General features: G+C 48.3%; 1 long non-coding RNA gene across 1 annotated transcript in view; it reads right to left on the bottom strand.

Annotated features, from left to right (window-relative positions):
- Nucleotides 1-24,039, bottom strand: part of LOC132248336 (uncharacterized) — a 176,620-nt gene that overhangs the window by 120,447 nt on the left and 32,134 nt on the right. The gene's annotated exons all lie outside the window — the stretch shown is intronic.

The raw sequence follows: 24,039 nt of genomic DNA, 5'->3' as shown, positions 1-24,039 counted from the left end.
AGGTTATGATCCAGCTGGTGATGGGAGTGTTCGCTAGAGGCTGAGGGGTGCCTGGTAATTCCTTATTGGGGGGGCCCTGGTGAGGATTTTCTATACACTGGGGGACCTGCAGTGCTTCCGGGGCTGTGCCCCAGGGCACTCGCATCATGAGTGCCCAATGGGCCAGGAGGAGAGGGCATCTCTGGGTCTCACTGGGAAAAGGGGTGCCCCTACCACTGGTGCCCCACCCCCCTCATACCCCGCCCCAGCACTCTAGCCACAACTACGAGACCACCTGTGAGCTCAAGGGACCCTGCCCCCCAACCAAGTCTAGTGGAGACGCAGGGAGGGCACCAGCAACTGGGGGGAGAGAGGGAGCAGGGACCCCCTTCCCCTAGTCATACCCCTGTCATGGCTGCCTTCCCCCCCCCCCCCGCCCCAGCCCTCACCTTCTCTTGCTGGAGCCTGTCCACCTGAGGACTACCTGATGGCTGAGTGGGTGCAGGTCCCCTCTGGGCATAAAGTCAAGAGGAAGGCCCAGGCACAGCTGGAGCCCTCTGATGTGGAGGACTTCTCTCCCCCTCCCAAGACCACCACATAGGGGGAAGGAGCGGCCCAGCTTCCAGGGGCCTCCCCAGCTGTGCCTGACACCCCACCCCCGGGAAAGCTCAAACGGGCGATCCCCACAGGAGGTTTCAGGGCTGCTTGTAGTCTTGATGGAAATGATTTGATCATTTGATTTGATCATTTCACCAAAAAACTCAGCAATACTATCAAATCACTTCCATCAAGACTACAAGAAAAACTACAGACCTTGATCCCCCCGCTACCTAACCCAGGGACTTTTTACATGCTCCCTAAAATCCACAAACAAGGCAACCCTGGCAGACCTATCATATCCAACCATGGGACCCTAACCGAGGAAATATCAGATTTCGTTGAATCAATCCTAAAACCACTTGTCACCCACAGAGCAAGTTTTGTACAAGACACTACAGACTTTCTACGGAAACTTAAAAACATAGACCACCTTCCCAGCAACACCCTCCTAGCCACCATGGACGTTACCAGCCTATATACCAACATCCCACACCAGGATGGCATCCAAGCCTGCCTTACATATCTACAGGAACAAGATTACAACCCAGAATACAGACCCAAAGATATTACTGACCTTATACACTTCATCCTCACACACAACAATTTCACTCTTAATAATCAACACTTCCTCCAGATGATGGGAATAGCTATGGGCGCTAAAATGGCCCCACAGTATGCCAACCTTTTTATGAGCCACCTGGAAGAAGACTTCCTTAAGAACTGCACCATCAATCCCTTGCTGTACTTACGATACATCGATGACATCTTCATCATTTGGACTGAGAACCTGCAATATCTGATTGAGTTCCACCAGAAATTCAAGTCACCATCCCTCCATCCGATTTTCTTTAGAATACTCCAGCACCAACATCTCCTTTTTAGACACAATGATCAGTATCCACAAGGGTAAAATACAGACCACAGTATACAAGAAACCCACAGACCAACATACATATCTGCACAGAACCAGCAATCACCCTAAACGAACTAAAAAAGTTGTGATATACAGCCAAGCCCTCAGATACCACCACATGTGTACTGAAGAGAACACCCGGGATTGCCACCTCACCAATCTTAAAAAGGCTTTCACCCAGCAAGGACACTCCTCCAGAGAGGTAGATCGCACGTTTGAAAGAGCCACCTGGATACCACGTGAAGAACTGCTGCAGTACAGAAGAAAAACCCCCACAAATCGCACACTGCTGGTTATGACCTATCACCCCTCCCTTGAACCTGTACGGAAAATCCTCAAAAAATTGCAACCCATATTAGAAAGAGACCCTATTCTTAAAAAGATCTTCCCAGAGCCACCCATCCTAGCCTTCAGACAAGCACTGAACCTCGCCAACCTCATCACCAGAAGCAAACTTCCTCAACCCCAGAACACACCAAAAGGATCCAGACCGTGCCAGGACAAGAAATGCAAAACCTGCCCACACATCTCCACCACCCCCACTATTACTACACCCCACAACAGAGCCATCAGCATCCCTGGATCTTACAGCTGCACCTCCAGAAATGTAATATACCTCATCCAATGCACCAAATGCCCTGATGGAAGATATGTAGGAGAGACCAGACAACAACTGCGCACCAGAATGAATGCACACCGGAAATCCATCAAAGACAGAAACACTCAATTACCGGTGGGGGCACATTTCTCACAGGAGGGCCACTCCCTCTCCAATCTCTCAGTCCTGATCCTCAAGGGAAACTTACACAATACTTCCCAGAGACGAGCCTATGAACTCCATTTCATCAACCTGCTGGATACTAGACATCATGGACTAAACATAGACATTGGATTTTTGATACATTATAATCTGCCTGGCAACTGATTCCCCAGCCCAGCCCAGCCCCTGGCTTCTTTACTTTTCATTCCATCCAGAAGGAACACACACCAACTGCTGAAGCTTCCTTAGCCTGATGAAGGGTTTTTGAACCCGAAAGCTTGCTTAATAACTATTCTCCAACCATTTGGGTTGGTCTAATAAAAGATATTAAATTCACCCAAGGAACCTTGTCTGCCTATGTCCTTAGACCAACATGGCTACAACCCAAACCCCTGGTCCTTGGTGGGGACTTTAATGTCACCCTAGATGCGTGAGACCAGTCAGGCAAGGAGCGGAACCAGGCCGCTGTGGGTGTCCTTAGGGAGATCTTGATGGACTACTCTCTGGTGGATGTCTGGCATGCCTGTCACCCCACTGAACCCCCTGCCTTCACTTATGTGAGGGTGGGGGAGGAGCAGGCATTCCACTCCTGGTTAGACCGGGTTTATATCTCTTTGCTGCACTTTGCCTGGGGCCACTCCTTTGGCACCCAGCCCACCCCATGATGACCACCTTGTCTGGGCCCAGGCCACGCTATGGCCTGGCTGTCTGGAGTCGGCGTACTGGCAGTTGAATGACAGCCTGCTGGAGGATGTGGGTTTCAGTGAGGCTTTCCAGGAGTTCTAGCTGGCCTGGCAGGAGCAACGGGCAGCCTTCCCCTTGGCTCAGAGATGGTGGGATGTGGAGAAGATGCACATCTGACTTTTTTGCCTTGGCTACACTCGGGGGTACACCCAGCAAAGGGAGGCGGTCCAGGAGCAGTTTGAGCAGGAAGTGTTGGAGCGGGAGAGGTGTCTGGCAACTGACCTAAATAACCTGTCCCTCTGTGGAGAGTGTTGGGAGAGGTGGGAAGAGCTTCATACTCTGGACGACCACCATGCCTGCGGTGCATTTGTCCGCTCATGCATCCAGCTGCTTTAGGAGATGGACTGCAGCTCCCGCTTCTTCTATGCCCTGGAGAGGAGGCAGGGGGCCAAGAAGTACATCACCTGCCTTCTGGTGGGTGACGGCACCCCCCTCATGGATCCAGGCGAGATGCACCAGCATGCACGGGCCTTCTGTGAAGAGCTCTTCTCCCTGGATCCGACCAATGCCAAGGCCTTTTGGACCTGTGGGAGGGAATCCCACAGGTCAGCTTGGGTGATCACGACAGGCTGGAAGCTCCTCTCGCTCCATCTGATGTCTGGCAACAAGGCTCCAAGCATTGACAGACTAACCTCGGAATTCTACCGGGCTTTCTGGGATGTCCTCGGCCCAGACCTTGCTGCAGTCTGGGTCGAATCCGAGTGAAGTGGGGATCTCCCCCTGTTGTGCCAGAGGGCCATGCTGACCCTCCTACTGAAGAAGGGAGATCACTGTGACCTAGGGAATTGGCATCCTGTGTCCTTCCTCTGCACAGACTACAAGGTGGTAGTGAAGGCCATCTTGCTGTGCCTGCGGTCTGTGCTGATGGACCTGATCCATCCTGCCCTGATGTACACGGTGCCCAGACATTCCATCTTCGACAACCTGTACCTGGTTCGGGACCTCCTGGAGCTAGCACTCTGGGAGGGCCTGTCTTTTGCCCTCCTATCTCTGGACCAGGAGAAGACATTTGACAGAATGGATCACAGGTATCTCACAGGCATGCTGTGGCCCTTTGGCTTTGGGCCCCACTTTGTGTGGGCTCTCCAAGTCCTGTACTCCTCTGCAGAATGTTTGGTCAAGCTCAATTGGACCCTGACGGAGCCCATCCTGTTCAGGAGAGGAGTGCGTCAAGGCTGCCTGCTGTCAGGCTAGCTGTATTTCTTGGCCCTGGAATGCTTCCGCAGGAGAACGAGGAAGGGCATGGCAGGATTGATGCTCCGGGAGCCACCAGTGCAGCTGCCAGGACCAGTGTTGGCATATACTGATGACAGTCCTTGTGGTCCAGGACTCAGGTGACCTGGTGCAGGTGGAGGCCTGCCAAGCATTGTATTTGGAGGCCTCCTCTGCCCAGGTCAACTGGGTCAGGAGCTTTGGCCTGGTGGTGGGTGATAGGTGGCAGGTGGGCTCACTCTCACCCATGCTTGACGGGATCCACTGGGGCATAGACTTGCTGCTCTACTTGGGGGTTTACCTGTCCCCCACAGACCCTTCCCCACCAGAGAACTGGCACCAGCTAGATGCAAGGGTGGTGGAGTGGCTCTGGACATGGGCAGGGCTCCTGCAATTTCTCTCACTGCATGGGAGAGTGCTGGTGCTGAACCAGCTGGTCCTGTCCATGCTCTGGCACTGCTTGCACACCCTGCCTGTGCCCCCTGAGGTCCTGGCAGGACCCCAGAGATGGGCACTGGAGTTTTTTTCTGGCCGGGATGACACTGGGTCACTGCAGAGGTCCTGAGCCTCCCCTTACAGGAGGGCAGCCAGGGCCTGGTTTGCCTGCGCAGCCAGGTCTTGGCCTTTCACCTTCAGGCCCTGCAGCAACTGCTATGCAGTGTCGGCAGCCATGCAGCATGGGGCCACCTGGGGCATGCTTTCCTCCACCACTTCTGGGAGCTCTGATACAACTGGCAGCTCCTCAGTCTGTGGGGTTTCTCCCAGCAGGGCCTGCGAGGGCTGCCAGATTTCTACCAGGACCTCCTCTGAGCCTGAAGGCTGATCTCTGCCTCTAGGTCCCCTGCAACAGTTGCCCAGGGTGCCAACCTGTTCATCAAGCCCCTCCTCTGGAACCCCCAGCTGGAGGTGCCGACAGCAGAGGCGCCCCAGTTGTGGCAGAGGTTGATTCTGGCTGGTGTCACGCATATTGGAGACCTCCTGGACTACGATAGGTAGGAGTGGGTGGACCCCTCTGCACTGGCCCAGCGCATGGATCTACCCACAACACATGCAACCTGCCATCTGGTCCAGGAGGTGAAATCTGTCCTACCTTCCAACGCCCTTTCCTTTATTGACCAGGTTGTGCACGATGGCGGTCCCCGCCCCCCACCCCCATGTCCTCCAGCCCACCAGAATTTGTCATGGGGCTGGTGCCTCGCGCAGTTTCACAGAGCTCCCTGCTCCACCACCTGAGCTGGCTAGAGTACACCAGACCAGTCCACCATCCATCGCTGTCACCTCTACATGCTGGTGTGCTGCACTGTCCATCATACCACCCTCACATCCTGCCCAGACACCAAGTGGCAGTACCTGCTGGGTGAGGGCATGGCTGGGGCACCCCAGTGGCTGAGTCTATACTCCGCCCTCATCCCATGAGCCACTGGGAACCTTAGCTAGCAGCTCCTCCATGGAGCCATCACCATGGGTGTATGTGGTGAGCTTCATGGATACCCCGATCTCTTGCCCCTTCTGCGGGCAGAGGGAGACCCTGGCGCACATGACCTTCAAGTGCACCAGGCTGCAGCCCCTCCACCTCCAGAGCCTCCTTTTGAGGTTCTGGTTGAATTTCACCCCCCACCTTCTTGTTTTTGGTCACCCCATCCACGGCCCCACCAAGTCCCGGGACCTCCTGGTCAACCTCCTCCTGGCCTTGGCCAAATGGGCCTGTATTTGACCAGAAAGGAGATTCTGGCCGGGAAGGTGCCTGGAGACTGTGGTGCCACTTTCCTCTGACTTCTTTGCCTGGAAACATGCGTAGAAAACCAATGGGTGGCATCCACCGGCTCCTTGGATGCCTTTGAGGACTGGTAAATGTGGCCCAGGGGGCTCTGCTCGGTGTCCCCCTCCAGCTAACTTCTTTTCACACTTTGAACCTATAACTCCCACATCACTCCTACCCTTTTGTTCCTTAGTTGTCCCACAAAAAAAAAAAGTTTAAATTAGTTGTATTTTTCAAACTTTGGCCCCCCACAGTAGCGGGGGCTATCAGGTAACTAGGTGGGCCTTAAGGCCCATCATCTCTGGAACATACAAATAGACAGGAGCTTCTGGGGCCCAGCCAACTGGTATCTGGGGACACTAGTCCCTTGTGTCAGCTAGACTGCTGAAGCAGCGTCCCAAATTCACTGTTTAAAGTACCCCAAAATCCACATTGTTACACAATTAGAACAAAAGAGAGAAAGAAAGGGGGACTGATCAGATGGGCAATGTTTTAATGCTATATTTACAATGTTAAAGAAATTTGGAAGCCTATCAGTGTCTCTAGCATCATAATAAAATAAATCCTAAATCTCTATATCTTTTAATGTTTGCTTTTGGTTTCCTTGGCACGTGGCGGGTGTGTGATTGGGGGGAGGATGTGGGATTTGTAGGGGGGGGTTCGTGTGTGATGGGGGGGATGTAGTGTTTGCAGGAGGGAGGAAGGGGGGTGGGGGGAAGTGAGTCACTGTGGGTGCAGGGGCTGCTTAGGAGGGCTGGGTCCCCTGTATGAATACCGCGTGCCCCCGGCGGCTGATGGGGCATGGTGGCACTGGCAGCAGTGGGAGCGTGGCGGCAGTGTTAAGCAGGGAGCTCCCGCACATGCAGCTGGCATGGTCGGCAGTGGGGGTAGGGGTGGTAAGCCACCCACAGACACTGCTGGCAGCAACAGTGGTGGCCAGCAGCGATTGTTAACTGCCCACAGACACCGATACTGTCAGCAGTGCCTTTTCTGAGGGGATGCACGTGCACCCCCTACACATCACCACTGGTCCCTTGCCCCCCACAGGGCAGAGCCCCCCCCACACACAACACAAGGACTACCCTGCCTGCAGGGTCCCAGGCCCCCCCAGGGGCTACAGCTCTCTCCATGCCCCGCCACTGGTCTCCAGCCCCTGCTCTTTTCCAGCTTCCAGAGGCCAGAGATGAGAACAAGCAGGAGGCTGGAGAAAACAGGAGAACAAGCAGAAGGCTTGTTTCCCCCAGCCCCCCCACACTCACCAGCAGTAGCAGAGAATGAGTAGGAGGCTGGAGAAAGCAGGGGCTTCTCTACAGCCCCCTACTCCTTCTCCTGCTTGTCTCCAGCCCCAAGCTAGGGACCATGCCCTGACCCGTTTTATTTCCCCCCCCCCGGGGTATTGTTTGACCCCTGGATATCCAGAGGTCTAATTTTGCTCCCCTGCTGCAAATTTATAGCACGAGGATCATTTGTTTTGGGGGGGGTTGTTTTTTTTTGTTCCGGCACATGCCTCTTGCAGCATCTCAAAGGGGTTTGAGATGCTGCAAGAGGCACATGCGGGCTTGTCTGGATGTGCCCACTGTCTCTAAGCCTTTCTTTTCCCTCTTTATAAGTTCATAGATGCTAGGGTCAGAAGGGACCTCAACAGATCATCATAGCCAGGGGGAAACTGAGGCACACAACATGATTACAATTGAACACCGATAAAGACAGAAATATTACAGTAACCCCCATACTCCATCATACCTTACTATAGAGAAGCCTGTCGAGAAACTAAAGGTCTCACTCATGCCCTGTTAGTCATACCAGAGACAGGAGCTCCACTGTAGAAAAGAGATTAGAAACCCCGGAATTTTAATTATTGTGTTCTCTAGGATTACAGAACAAAGTGGTTGAAATGATTCCATCTGGGCTAACTGGAATCCCCAGCCATGGAAATATTAAGGAATGAAGGCCAGCAGAAGCACACTAACATGGCTAACTACCTCTCTTTGTTTTATGAAGTAGATTCACAATCAAATGTATAGCATCATACTCATACAAGTATATTATTTAAGTTCTATTTCTTATACTTTAAAGATTTAGAGAACAGTCTGAACATCTATGCTCTTGTTCTCACCTCTCTATTTTTAAAGCATTCTTTCTGGACATTTTATATAATACTTTACTGCCTGCCCTTTACCTGCATAAAATATGCTGGTGTATTGGTGCAGGACATATGAGTTTAGGATAAAAGAACTGGGATTACTTAGTCTGGAGAAGAGACTGAATGGGGATTTGATAACAATCTTCAAATACCTGAAGGGTGATTACAGGAAAGATGGAGATGTGCTTTTCTCTGTGGCCATGGGGGAGGACTAGGAGCTTGAGCAGGTTGGAGATTAGGAGGAACTTTCTGATTATAAGGATAGTCAAGAATGGAACAGGCTACAAAGAGACATTGTGAAATCTCCATCCTTGGAAGTTTTCAAGAGTAGGTTAGTCAGACACTTGCCTGGGATGGTTTAGTCAGGGGTGAATCTGGCTTGGACAAAGGGGTTGGACTAGGTGAATTCATAAGATCGCTTCCAGCCCTTCTTTCCTATGATCCTATGGCTATAAAAATACTCCAAGGGGCAGTAGGCTAGACAGAAAGCAGGGTAGCGATGCACCTTATAGACTAAGGCTAGGGAAAGACATGACACAAACTGATTTAAATTATCAGAAACTGGTTTAAACCTGTAACAGGACATAAGTTCAGTGCACATATACCAGTTTCAAAATGGCTGAAACTGGTTTGGGATAAACGTGGATGAATGTTTGAGATAAACCTAGATGACTTAACTGATTTGGCTTAAACCAGTTTATGTAATGTCTGTCTCAGACCCCTTCCTGGTTTAACTTAAACCAGAGTCCCCAGCATGCTCTCTGGGCTGGGTTCTCTGCTCCAGCAGAGCAGGGCTGGCCCCGTCCCTCTGCTCCCCAGCCAGAGCAGGGACAGGCAGGGGTGGGGGTCCTGATGGACACCGGCCTCACAAAGGAGCAGGGAAAAGATTTGTATCCCCCCACTCCCTCCACTGTCCCACCACCATGACCTGCCTCCAGAGTGCTAATTGGGGTCGGGGGACTGGCAACACTCCTACCCCCTGAACAGCGAGCAGGAAAAAGCCTGGGACTGTGCAGGCAGGGTGGGGGTTTACACCCCTCCCTAATCAGAGGTCCTGCTGGGGCCTGGCCACACCCTCTCTCAGCTTAGTACTGTGGAAGGGAAGAGAGGCTGCTTTAGTGTCCCCTGGCTTCTTGCCTGAGCCACTGAAGGCATGTGCCTGCATTTCCTCAGTCCAGAGGGGATGTCTGTACAGTTGCAAACTAATTCAATCCAGGCAGGTTTGACTAACCTGCAAAGATTGAATCAACTCAGGCTCAGGCTTTTTGCATGTCTGTCCCTAGTCTAACTGACAAAGCAAGCTGTTGCTTACAAAAGCTTATGCTTCATAAAAAAAGTCTCAAACTAAATGGAAAAAAGAACAAGCTGCTAAGGAGAGCATTAGAGGCAAGAAGTGGTTTAGGGAGGGTGCGTACAGTCATTCCTTGCACCTGGTCTCTGGTGTCACAGCTTGCCTTAAGCCACATGACTGTAGAGCGAGAGCTATTCACCAGTGCTGGGAGCCACACCAGGAACCTGGAGTAACTTGGAGTGGGGGAAGGGGCTGGCATTATCAGGAGGGAAGTGAATGGGTCTGTAGAGGGGGTTGGTGAGTCCGCAGAGGGCAGTTGTCCATCCATGGGTAGGGAGGTCAGACATGTAAAAATAGCCTGGTCAGGGTGGGGGGTGGGGAGGGGGAAGAGTACAGCCTCAGGGCTGGTGAAAGAGACTGGGCTTTCTCAGCCCTGGGGCTGCACTTCAAACATGTACAGGTGTTTGGTAGATCAGGTTAATCCATTCCCAATGTAAGTGAACTAACTTAGATGGGCCCAGCCATTTTTTGTCCAATTTAACCCCTCAAACAGGGGTTTAACTGCTCTGCAGAGATGGGCATTTAGATTGAACTGTTCTAGTTAGATCAATCCAAATGAAATGGATGAATTCATCTTGAGTTGCTAGAAGAAGGTAAAACACATCCTGGGTACAGGAACTGAAATGAAACCTCCCCTTCCACCACTGAAGGGTCCTGCAGAAGGGCCAAAGAAAAGTCTGTGTAGGGAGGAAACAACAGGTTTCTTCCTTGGAAGTGACACTGGCCTAACCACATCAAACTGAGCCCTGCAGTTTAAAGAATCAGACTGTTTACACAATACAAAAAAGCAGAGACTCCCTTAGTCTGACAGTGACAAATACTACATAACTACTTGGAGGTTTGTTCTCTTTGTTTATCCATCTTATTGATGAAAAGAAAGACATATTGCCAAACTTAGGATATAGATTAAACTGCTTTAAAAAGAAAGGTGGAACACTATGTATTATTCATGCCTGTTCATCTATAACAATGCATGTGAAATACAATCGATACAAGGCAGACAAATAAAGACATCAGGCCCATTCAAATGAAAATTACTGAAGGAGACAGATTTAAACCAGGCGTGACTTTGCCTCTGTCTTATGTTTGTGATTCCGTTATATGAACGCATTTGGATACATTAGAAAGAGCAAACTGTTTTCTAAGAATATTGCCTATTAGCTTTAAAAAATCTATCACTAGATACGTACTGCAAAGGATCAATATTACAGCACTTGGTGGAAGCATGTAGAAGAAAAGATAGACACATTCATTCTTTTCCTGCTAGAAGGCTGTAACATTCCCTAGCTAGATCATAGCAGCAAAAGAACCTTATCTGGCTGGATGCTTTCTTCATCAAAGAAAAGTTAAATTAATACCTAGCATTCAGTAACAGGAGAAAATTGACTCTTCTTTAATTAATCTTTCCCTTCTGCATGAGAGTTATGTGGTACTGATGGGCCAGTTCTCCATTCTGGAGAATGCTGAATTATTACTCAGAGCAATATTGTAGCCACAAGGGCCTAGGAAACATACCAGAAGGAAAATTTGATTGCTAATATTTATCTTCTATTAAGCTATCTTTATCACTAGTCTAAGTTGCAGATCTGTCCTGTCTTCATTAGGAGTTATGTTTACAAACTTTAGTGCACACAGTGCCCTTGCTCAGGTGACCTAATCTATTTGGAAAGCTTGTTTATCATCTCTTCCAACTATAAAGTTGGTCCAATAAAAATAACATGGAATACATCTTGATACTTGACTCCAGCACTAGTCGATCCTGTAAAGCTTTCTAGAAAAAGCTCTCCATCTCTGTTGCCATAGGCACGTGAGAGTTTGCATTCCTCTAAAAAAAAAAAAAAAAGCCAGTAATGCAGTATGTAAAGAAGATTGCATTTACTGAGCTTTGCAGTTATGACGTTGACAATGGTGCCCCCTTGTGCCACTTTAGTGAAGGCACATTCATTCTGAAATTTTAGGCTTGGTATGGTAGCATTACACCTGGTTCTGCAAAGTGACTGGCAAACCTAACAAAAGAGAGAGTCTTCATTCAGCTTGGAGAAGAACTTGAAAACGTATATATTTATCCCACCTATTCAGAAACCTTGCGTTTGCAGAACTAGGATGAAAATTTTGTCCAACAATCACTCCTATAAACCTCTATTTTTACAAAGGTTTAAAGGACACTACCAAATCTTCATACAATGAAGGATTCTTTAAAAAGGGAAGAGTTTGAGCTACAGCTGAAGGTCACATGACTTTAGGAGAACACTAGTGAAAAGAGTTAAGAGCTGAAATTATTCACAAACATTCTTTATTTGGAAGCATTAATAACAATACACTATTGCTAGGAAGAGTATAGAGATCTCTGCTCAATGATGCCCAGTAGATTATTCAAGATACCATTCAAATAGCATGTGGCAACTTTTTGATAAATATGCCCTTAGAATACAGCTAATAAATTTAGCTTTCTCCCTCTCCCCATCCCACTCTCCCTTTCTCCTCCCCACCCCCATCCCTCTTTAAAAATCACCATTTTCACGTCAGCCCAAGGAAAGAAAACTTGTCAATACAAGTATCACCATCTTAACCAAGATTTTATGGTTTTCATTTCCAGTATGCATTGTCTACGAAGATACATGCAGAAAGCCAATGAGCATGCATAGGTGCCTCTGGCTAATCTCAGCAAGTGGTCTATCTTGTTTGTACTAATATCTAATAATTTTGCCTGAGCAAGTTTCATTCCAGATCAAACATTTAGTCCACACATCATCATCCAAGTCAACATAATCCACAATATGAATTTTCAACTAATCAGAAAGGAAAAATGACACACTACAGGAACAAGGTCTTTATGAGATCTTATCTTGCCAAGTATTGTTGGTTTTGGAATTTAACCTATGTTGGTTTTGGAATTTGTTGGTGAATTTAACCTATGCTGCAAGGATACCTTATGCTATTATTGCTATCAGCTCCATTTCTGCCACATGGACTTACTTGGATATTGTCTAGAAAAACATCTGAATATTGTGTAAATCTTGGACAAATACACATTTTAACCACTTTAAAAAAGAGGAGGGTGAGCTGCTGCTTGGGAATGCACATCAGATGCTAGAAGATAACTGTTAGGCCTGTATGGTCCTATAGAGATAAGTCAGCTAAATTACTGTAACTTTAAGCCTAAATGAGACAGTTACAACAGTTCTGTGATACTGTTATTTCAACCGAAGTATGCAGCCATAATAATTCCATCATAGTAACTTCTATCTGTATCATTTGATATTGGTACAGTTGTTACATCTGTCTGTAGACTGTGCGCGAAGATCAACCTTAAAGTAGAAGATACAATATTGGATCTGAGACCATCAGGTCAAGAAGCAAAAGACGATCATACCTTGGATCAAATGATCATTTGCATAGTATTCATGCATCTTCAGCAGAGAGCAGTGACTAAGTCAAAACAGACCAAGAATGAGCCCTATTAAAGTCATATGTTCCTAAATTGGTTTTGCTTTTCTCCTCATATTTGAAACCAACCACAGCTGCCTCCCAAGTAGAAAGCTTTTGTCAAGGCTCCAGGTATCTTATTTCTTGTTTTAGACTTCTACATTTAGACATCAGGATCATGTTCACTTTTCCTTTATATACTCTACCAGTGTTTTACTATTATGATTGAATAGCTGGATATAATAATCTTTTATACAGTAATTGATCCACAATGCCAGAAATCCACTCCTGAGAATGCCTTGTATGTTGAAGCAGCACAGCTGATTGCATCCAGTTTTATCTCTACGTTGAAACTGACCAATGGATTTTTATTTTGAAGGAGTTGCATGTGGTAATTTGAAATGCATTTTACTATAGTTGATTAATTCTAGGAACTGATAGTTACTTATTATTTATAAAGGCCACTGTAGGCATTTCTCGGAGATCTGAAAGCAGACCACATATCCCAAAGACTTTTACAGTATAAGCTCCTAGCCTGTTATGAAAGAGAATCTGTAAAAAAACCAAAAAAACAGATCCTATCTGCAGCCCCACAGATTTCAGGGCCATGTGAGTTTGCATGTCTCTGCCCATGTAGTCCTCAGACCAAGATCCCAGTCAGAATAAACTAGATACAAAACAAAGGAGACAGGAAGGGGACAGAAGTACCAACACAGTTGGATGGTAGAGCTAAGTGCGTATTTTGTTACTTCCTATATTTTTATCTGAAATTATTGTTTCATTGATTTTTAATGCATGTGTTAATTTTGGTAGTTTCAGTGGGGAGTAGAGATGCCCCATTTAACAGAGATACTGGAAACAGCTCAAAACTCATGCTAGACATTATTACTATAACATTCAAAATGCAGCATTTTACATATGGGAAGAAATATTTTTAAATCATACTAGAGGAAAAAAAGTAGAGCTACTTTTATTTATCAACCTATCAAAGCTGGAAATTGAGTTATACTGGTAAATTATAGATTTCCTGGTGCTCTAAAGAGAATTGTAAAGTACAGGCTCATGACTAGACAGCTAATCCAAATAATATTCCAAGGATAATAGTATGAAATGCACAATGATTGATAATCCTGCATCGCAAATGATATCAACAGATATTTATTACTTTAGCTTCTTTAAACATCCAGAGCAGCAGATAAACTTTTTCTTAGATAAATGACTCTATGGAGGACAATGTTGTGCTTTATCAGCTATATTTATCATTGAAATGTCCAAAAGAATGACATCTACTAAGTCGTAGTGGTGCTAGGGACATAGTGAGTCCCCAAAATAGCTTCCAAAGCAATGACAGAACTGGGGTTGGGGCGTGTTGACAGATTATAGGGTTTATAAAAGGTGTTTGACTGAGTAAATAAATGTGGAAATAAAAGATACTGAAGTCATTTAACAGACCATTCAACATATTCTACTTCCTGCTGTTAGCTTTTCCCCAATTAAATACTGTCTGTATTAATTGCTGCATTGCATGAGCTGAGCACTATTCACTGGGTGCATCCACACTTACACTTACCTGCATAGTAGACTAATTTGCTGCCAGTAAATCATCGCAGTCTACACATGCAATGCTATTAGACCACAGCAAACTAATTTTCACCATCCTAAGATAGTACTGTCCGGAACAGTATTATCTTACGGCGGCAAAAATAACTGCACCTAAATACACGTGCAAATGCTGACCTGGGCATAAATTGCACACAGTCAGCCCAGGCTCCAGGGAACCAGATCCCTGCCTGCCACCTAGCCAAATGGTTCTGCTCTTTGGGCACTCTTGTGGCCCAGCCAACCCCTCCACTGCCTGACGCCTTGACCTAGAGCCTGGGACTGACCCCAAGCCTGCTGCCAGCCCAGGAATGCTCCACCCTGACTCAAACTGCTGCAGTCCTGGGTGACACAGCACCCAGAAGCTGTTAACTCTGGCACAAATCGCGCTGGAGTTTACTGTGCTACACTAACTGAATGTGTAGATAAACCCACTGTTGATTCATTGCTTTAGAGGCGGAGGACTTAATTCTGTTTTCTCATACACCAGCACCAACAGGAATGCACGAATATATCTAAGAGTGTTTACATATGTGCTGGGGGGGGGGGAACCTTTAAAGTGGCTACAAGATCTGCTCTAATTAAAGTGCCCAGAACATCTTATGTAATGGCAACTCATGTTTCAGAAACAAGCACCCTTCTTCAGGAATAGGGAGAGAACAGACTCTCCCTATGCTTAAATAAGGGTGTTTGTGCCCTAAAGCTTGCAAAGAACAATTTTTCCAACTGTTTAGTTAGTCTAATAGAAGATATCACATCTATTCAAAGAACCTTTCCTGCCTAACTTTAATACGCATTAAGTAAAAAGTGTGTTAATGCACATGTAGATGCCATGGTGTCCTACCTTCCAGGTAAAACCATTGGATGTTATTTTTCATCACAGAATTCTTTAAAAAAAAATTTAAAAATCTCATGGTCATGGACTAATGTGGTGTTAAAACTAGACAGGTTATTTTCTGGTTTATTCTTTATCTTCTGGTTTATTTTTCATCTTCATGAGGCCTCTTAATAGTTATTTTTAATGTGTAAGGCCTCTTTTATTTGTCTTTCAAACTTCCTCTTTTATTTGGCCATAGGCTTGGCAGCAACTGAAATGATTCTGTGGCCAGTAGTGAGAGCACAGCCATTTAGCTGAGAGCTGTCCTGAACTTTGAAAAATTCAGGAAAACCTATAAACTAATGGCAATCACAAAATACATTAAAAGAAAGAGGGCTGTGGCCTCTTATCTACATATAAAAAAGAAAAAATGAGGCAATACATAATTAGGTCTAGCAACACAGCAATAAGCACTACAAAATTGCTTTCTCCTATTCAACAGCAACAACTGACAAGCAAATATCCTGTATCTCATTGAAGGAAATCATAAAGAGAAAGCAGTTCTTCCATAAGTAGGCTTAAAAATTCAGGATATAAAGACTGCAATGAGAAAACCTTAAACAAAGAGCTAAACCAAGTGTTATAGGAAGCAATTTTCTTTCAGTTTGCCTAACCCTCTTTATTCACAATGCAAATATCTAGGGCAAAGAAAAGCACTATTAAAGCACTATGTTTCATTAGTTACAATTCAGCCAGTGAAAATTAGAAGATATTAAGTCCTATTACATCCTAGCCCACAGAGCGTATGTATGCTCCTTATAGTCTTACAATATAAAATCTTATTTCATAAATAAAAACATTTCCTGAGGAAGTAACATATAAATAAACTGTTATTCCCTCCGGAATTGCTTGTTGAAAGTGCAAGGCAGGGACCAATTTTCATTTATACTTAGCCCATTTTCTGTTACTTTGGCCTTTAAGCATACGTAAATCATTTGCTCTTTTATTGTCGATGCATTACACATCTATATTCTCAAAAGACTCGCCTGCCTAAAAGTCACCCTGCTACAAAACCTGTCACAGAAACTAACCTGCACACATCTGTCCTCTGCAGACACCTGCTGTCTTTTCAGATGAGTCTCAGCTGTGAGGTAGCTAAACTATGCTTAGCTGAAACCATTTTTTTTAGAGAGCAAACTGTCCTGTGACAATCTGCTTCAGTTTTATTATAATATGGTGGCAACCTGAGAAACTTAATAAAACATTGTTCTCTAACAACTTTCAAGTCAACCTGCAAGAACACCTCCCCTCAGCTGCCATATCTCCCTCCAAAATTGTACTTGCCTGAAATACAGTAAAGATGGCCTGATCCAAAGATAGAATTTCTGTACAGGACCATAAGAAAGTAGGGATGGAAGGGACCTCACGAGAACATTGAGTCCAGCCCCCTGATCGAGGCAAGATCATCCCTGACTAACCCAGCACAGGCAAACACCTGTCTAACCTGCTCTTGAAAGGTTCCAAGGATAAAGATCCCACAATTTCTTTACATAGACTCTTCTAATTCTTGAGCGTCCTCCTAATCTCCAATTTAAAGTTCTCCTGCTGAAACTTGAAGCCATTGCTCCTAGCCCTCTGCCCTACAATCACAGAGAAAAGCCCATCTTGACATTTCAATGGAAAAAAGTCCATCTCCATCTCCATTTCCGTACCTGTCCTTATCTGAAGGTATATGAACACTGTTATCAAATGCCCACTCACTTCTCTTCTCCAGGCCAAATAACCCTAGTTCTTTCATCCTTTCCTCATAAGCTTGCTTCACAGGGCTCTAATTGTTTTTATCATTCTCCACTAGACTCTTTCCAATCTATGTACATCAGGCTTGTCCAACATATGGCCCACGGGCCGCCATGTGGGCCACCAAGCCATTTTCTGAGGCCCACAGTGCTGCAATGGGAAATGAAAGTAAACATTGTTTATATTTGTTCCCACCCCTTGTCCCTCCCCCAACTCCACAGCAGCTTCCTAATGGCTGCTGAAAGACTGGGGAAGCAACAAGGTTCCCACATGCACCGCGTCAGCTTGATGTTGCAGACGCAGTGCATGTGTGAAGCAGAGTAGCCGTGTGCCGCTTGAAACAGGATGAGCCCAACCGGAGCAGCAGGGACTCAGCTGCACTTTCTGCCTACCTGCGCTGATCAGTCCTGAGAGGCACACGGCTCCGCTGCCGCTTCTGCTGGCTAATGCCGACCCCGGCGGGTCTGTCCCATCTGGAGCGGCACGCAGCTGAAGCTGGCTTCCCATGTGCTGCTGGGGACTGGAGGAGCCCAACCAGGTTGGCACCGGCAAGCAGAAGTGACGGCGGAGCCATGTGCCGCCCAGGACTGATGGGCACAGGTAGGGGGAAAGTGCAGCTGAGCCCTTGCAGCTCCGGCCAGGCTCATCCCGTCCCGAGCAGCACACGGCTCCGCTGCTGCTTCTGCAGGCTGATGCAGACTTGGCCGGGCTCCTTCCGTCCCCAGCAGCACATGAGAAGCTGGTTTCAGCTGCATACTGCTGGGAACAGGAGGAGCCTGGAAAGGTCTGCACCGGCCAGCAGAAGCCGCGGTGGAGCTATGTGCCGCTCAGGACTGACTGGTGCAGGCAGGGGAAAAATGCAGCTCAGCCCCTGCTGCTCCAGCTGGGCTCGTCTTCTCCGGAGTGGCACACAGCTCTGCCGCCACTTCTGCTGGCCGGTGCAGACCCAGCCGGGCTCCTCCCGTCCCCAGCAGCATGTGGGAATCCAGCTTCAGCCGCATGATGCTCCAGATGGGACGGATCCAGCCGGGTCAGCACCGGCCAGGAAAAGCGGCATGCATCTGAAGCTGGCTTCCCACATGCTACTGGGCATGGGAGGAGTCCGGCCGGGTCTGCACCAGCCAGCAGAAGCGGCGGCGGAACCGTGTGCCACTCAGGACGGAATGGGACGAGCCCAGCCGGAGCAGCAGGGGCTCAGCTGCATTTTCCCCCTGCCTGCACCTGTCAGTCCCAAGAGGCACATGGCTCCGCTGCCGCTTCTCCTGGCCGGTGCCGACCCGGCCGGGCTCCTCCCGTCCCCAGTAGCACATGGGAAGCCAGCTTCACCTGCGTGCTGCTCCGGATGGGACAGACGCACCCGGGTCAGCACCAGCCAGCAGAAGTGGCAGCGGAGCTGTGTGCCGCTCGGAACCGACCAGCCCAGGTAGGGGGAAAGTGCAGCTGAGCCTCTGCTGCTTCGGCTGGGCTCGTCCTGAGGTTCATTTAACATTTGTAAAATGCTTGGAGAGCCCCACATAGATGCACTGCATAGAAATGCAAACTATATTTTGACTTATTTGGTTGGCAACCTTGGGCTGAGATTTTCAAAGCTGAGTCAAAAACCAAATTCCATTAAAATGAATGGGATTTAGAGGGCTCCAAATCTTTTATGGCAACTTTGTAACATGCCTATCTACCCTTTTTTGCAAATCTCAGCCATAGTTTGGAAGCTCAGCCAAAGAACATAAGAGCTTCTGAATGTAAGACCGTAAAAAGTGCCATGCTTGGTAAACCCTGTGATCCAGCTAGCTCAGTATCCTGGCCCGAACAGTGGCAGAGGTGGATGCTACAGAGAGGGAGAGTTTTGAACTGGTTAGACCCATTTCATTTTCACTTCCTGCAACTTCATTGGTGTCAAAGGTCACGTGACATCACTTCCTGATGTGATACCACTTCCTGTGCGGTCTTTGAATATGGCTCGCCGGCCCACTGGGTGATAAAAAGTTCATGATCCGGCCCCACATTCAAAAGGGTTGGACACCCCCTGAGTTAGACTTTAATTTGAGGAAACCGAGTTGTCCAAGACTTTGATTTTAAGACACTGAGTTGTCTGACACCAACTTGCCTGCATTTTGAATTTAGGACACCGAGTTGTCCAAGCTGTTAGATTTTAAGATGCTGAGTTGTCTGCATTGAACTGGAACTTCGATTTTGGGACACAGAGTTGTCTTCATTCATAATTCACGCTCCATTTAAGGGTTAACTGTGCTTTAACGATTCCCTAAGCATTATCTGGTGGACAGCTGTGCTAACACACTGGCTGTATGAGAGTCTCAGTCTCCAGGAAGAGTGCTTACGAGTACTGGTACAGGGCTCTTATTTGTAGCTCTGTCGGTCTAAGGCCATAGGCAGGCAACTGGTAGAGGGTTTGACCCAGGATGCAAGAACTTGAACCTGCTTCCAAGAACTCACAGACACTGATGCCGTGACTTGGGTCTTTTTCTGCCAACAGAATACACAAGGCAATCCAAGACCACCACTGCATATGCAAGAACTTGAGGAAGATATTGTGGAGCTTAAGGCTACCTTGAGGGATGCTGATAATGACCACAGTCTGTACGAGAGCCTCAAGCTCCAGGAAATGTGCCTTGAGAGAACTGGCAGAGGGTTTGACCCAGGGTGCAAGAACTTGAACCTCCTTCCAAGAACTCACAGAGCCTGATGCCATGACTCGGCGCTTTTTTCAACCTAAAGAAAAAGTGCACAGAATAAGAAATCATCGGTCACTGTACAACCCAGTGGGACCCAGGTGCTCACAGATCCTATCAAGATCTGAAAGAGTGCTGTTAGCTTCGACAAGGAGCTGTTTAGAGGTGAGGCTACCTGCCCAGAGGCCAAACAACAGTTGCATAAGGGCCTCCCCAAATGCTCCATGTCTGAGGCTGAGCAGCTCAGAGATGTCCCTGGGCAAAACTGACTGCTGCTAGTTGAAGAGCTTGCCATGGGGAAGGTGCCAGGCCTTGACTGATTACCCGTCAAATTCTCCAAGATGTTTTGGCCCCTCCTCAGCCCAGACCTCTGCCCATCTTCCAGGACAGCTTCAAACATAGGATCCTCCTGGCCAGCTGCTGGTGAGCAGCCATCGCACTGCTGCCCAACAAAGGGGATCTGGTAACATTAAGAGCTGGCAACTGCTATGGCTCCTGTGTACAGGACCAGTGCTCTGACCAACCATCTCAAACGGTCAGCCACAACTTCTATTTCATACTCTGGGCCTGCTTTCACATCAACCATCTGGCTCCTGTACTGGAACCTCTCTCTGCTCCTGAAAGTGAACAGAGAGCTTACGTGCCCCATTCCCAGCATGCAGGGATGTCTGACAGAGCTGCTCTCTCTCCCTCTGCAATGCTCTATGCCCGAACTACTGAGCTACAGGTGCTACAGCAGTGGGCCTGATGGGCCTGCACTGGCCACAGCCCCAGCTGCTGGCCCCCAGTTAGGTTGAGAGCATATGCTGGTGATGTGATTTTTTTTTTTTGTGAGCAGTGAGGGTAACATCCAGTCTGTGATCAGGTGAAGCAAGCCTATGATCATGCCTCCTCAGCCTGTATCAAGTGATATCCTTTGTACAAAGTCAAGTATGGGAACCAGACACAACAGAGACAGAAAGGAGCCTTCAACCCTGTAGGCTAGTGTCCAAGGCAGTCAATGGAGAAGCACTTCCAATTCTGGGAAAACGGAGTACTCCTTGTTAAGGGCAGAGGACTTCAGGCCCTGATCTCTACCAAGGCCTCAGGTACCAGGCCATACAGTTGCTAAGGCTGCAGCCCCAGGCTGTTGCTAAGGAACAAGTGGCCGGGCCTAAACTTGTACTAAGGCCTCAGGCGTCAGACCCCTGCAGTTCCTAAGCACCAAGGCACCATGCTCCGACCGCTGCAAAGGCCTGAGGTGTCGGGCCCAAACTGTTGCTGGGCCTTCAAGTACCAGATCCAGACTCTTCTTGAGACCTGAGAGTGCCAGGCCCTGACTGCTGCTAAGCCATTAGGCACCGGGCCCCAACTGCAGCCCTGGTCACTCCCTACTTCTATTGTACGTGAGTGGAGAACCAATTCCATGGCGTGCTCCTCTAAGGAAGATTTGCCCCTGTTTTTCTCTGGCTTTGCATGATCGAGGCAGGATGAGCTGGCGGCATTTAGAATATTCCCTGTGTCTTGGGAATGAACATGTTGGACTGAGTGAGCGAGAATTCATAGATTCATAGATTCATAGATGTTAGGGTCGGAAGGGACCTCAATAGATCATCAAGTCCGACCCCCTGCGTAAGCAGGAAAGAGTGCTGGGTCTAGATGACCCCAGCTAGATACTCGTCTAACCTCCTCTTGAAGACCCACAGGGTAGGGGAGAGCACCACCTCCCTTGGGAGCCCGTTCCAGACCTTGGTCACTCGAACCGTGAAGAAGTTCTTCCTAATGTCCAATCTAAATCTGCTCTCTGCTAGCTTGTGGCCATTGTTTCTTGTAACCCCCGGGGGCGCCTTGGTGAATAAATCCTCACCAATTCCCTTTGTGCCCCCGTGATGAACTTATAGGTAGCCACAAGGTCGCCTCTCAACCTTCTCTTGCGGAGGCTGAAAAGGTCCAGTTTCTCTAGTCTCTCCTCGTAGGGCTTGGTCTGCAGGCCCTTGACCATACGAGTCGCCCTTCGCTGTACCCTCTCCAGGTTATCCGCATCCTTCTTGAAGTGTGGCGCCCAGAATTGCACGCAGTACTCCAACTGCGGTCTGACCAACGCCCTATAGAGGGGAAGTATCACCTCCCTGGACCTATTCGTCATGCATCTGCTGATGCACGATAAAGTGCCATTGGCTTTTCTGATGGCTTCGTCACACTGCCGACTTATGTTCATCTTGGAGTCTTTCCACCTCTGTGCCACCCAGCAGGTCATTCCCTAGGCTGTAGGTGTGCTGGACATTTTTCCTCCCTAGGTGCAGCACTTTGCATTTCTCCTTGTTGAACTGCATTCTGTTGTTTTCAGCCCACTTGTGCAACCTATCCAGGTCTGCCTGCAGCTGTTCCCTGCCCTCCGGCGTGTCCACTTCTCCCCATAGCTTTGTGTCATCTGCAAACTTGGACAGAGTACATTTCACTCCCTCGTCCAAGTCGCTGATGAAGACGTTAAAGAGTATCGGTCCGAGGACCGAGCCCTGCGGGACCCCGCTGCCCACAGCCTTCCAGGTTGAGACCGACCCATCTACCACGACTCTTTGGGTGCGACCCTCTAGCCAATTCACCACCCACTGGACTGTGCAGTCATCCACATCACAGCCTCTTAGCTTGTTCACCAGTATGGGGTGGGATACCGTATCGAAGGCCTTCCTGAAGTCTAAGTATACGACATCCACCCCTCCTCCTGTGTCCAGGCATTTCGTAACCCGGTCATAGAAAGAGACTAGGTTGGTCAGGCACGATCTGCCCGCCATAAACCCGTGCTGGTTTCCCCTCAGCATAATTTGCCCTGCCGGGCTCTCACAAATGTGAGCCTTGATAATTTTTTCAAAGACTTTACCAAGGATGGAGGTGAGACTGACCGGCCTATAGTTGCCCGGGTCCTCCTTCCTCCCCTTTTTGAAAATGGGGACCACGTTAGCCCTTTTCCAGTCTTCTGGGACTTGGCCCGTGCGCCACGAGCGTTCGAATATTCCCGCCAGTGGCTCTGCAATGATGTCGGCCAGTGCCTTCAGCACCCTCGGATGGAGCCCATCCGGGCCTGCCGATTTAAAGGCATCCAGTTCTTCCAAATGACTCTGCACCACCTCAGGATCTACGTATGGAAGTCTGGTGCCTTGCTGCTGCCTCTCTACAACCCCAGTGAGAGACTTGTCGTGCCCCTCACTTAGGAACACTGAGGCAAAGAACTCGTTGAGGAGTTCAGCCTTGTCCCCCCTATCTGTCACCAATTGTTTCTGCCCATTTAGCAGCGGTCCTATTCCTCCCTGGGCCTTCCTTTTACTCCCAATATATCTAAAAAACAATTTCTTGTTGTCTTTTACTTGGGTTGCCATCCTCAGCTCCATGGTAGCTTTGGCCCGCCTAACTGCCTCCCTACAAGCGCGAGGAGAGGAGGTATATTCATCTTTAGTGATCTCACCCTGTTTCCACTTTTTATGTGCTCCCCTTTTGGCCCTTAGGCCGCCCTGGATTTCTCTGGTCAGCCATGGAAGCCTCCTGGCCCCTTTCCCTCTTTTGCCTCGCTCGGGGATCATCTTGCTTTGTGCCCGAAGGATCGTTTCCTTTAGGCACAGCCACCCTTCTTGGGCTCCCATCCCATCAAAACTCCTACTCTGCAGTGCTTCCTTGACTAATCGCCTGAGTGCATTGAGATCAGCTTTCCTAAAGTCTAGCACTTTCACCCTACTAGTTCCCTTACCCACTCGCCGTCTTATGTTGAATTCTATTATAAGGTGATCACTGTCTCCCAAATGGCTACCAATCTGGAGGTCCCCTATCATGTCATCTCCCGTTGCCAATACCAGATCCAGTATGGCATTCCCCCTAGTGGGACCGTGTACCTCCTGTGTCAGGTGGAGGTCCTGTACACAGGTTAGAAACCTGCGTGAGCAATGGGACCTTGCTGTCTGTGTCTCCCAGCAGATGTCCGGGTAGTTTAGGTCCCCCATGACTACCGCCTCTTTAGCTTTTATGGTCTCCGAGAGTTGCCTCAGGAGCCCCGCATCTATTTCTTCCCCTTGGTGTGGGGGTCTGTAGCAGACCCCTACCACCAAATCCCTTTCTCCTTGCCCCCCATGTAGCCTAACCCACAATCCTTCTACTTCCTCAACCTCGGATTCTGTCTTGATGAGGGTTGATGTATATTGCTCACTGACATAAAGTGCAACCCCCCCACCCCTTTCTTCCCCGACCTGTCCTTTCTATACAATCTATAGCCCTCAATATGTACCAC

This window comes from Alligator mississippiensis, chromosome 2, assembly GCF_030867095.1.
Source record: "Alligator mississippiensis isolate rAllMis1 chromosome 2, rAllMis1, whole genome shotgun sequence".
Lineage (NCBI taxonomy): Eukaryota > Metazoa > Chordata > Crocodylia > Alligatoridae > Alligator > Alligator mississippiensis.
Note: the sequence above shows the minus strand (reverse complement) of the source record. Positions and strands in the feature narration are given on the sequence as shown.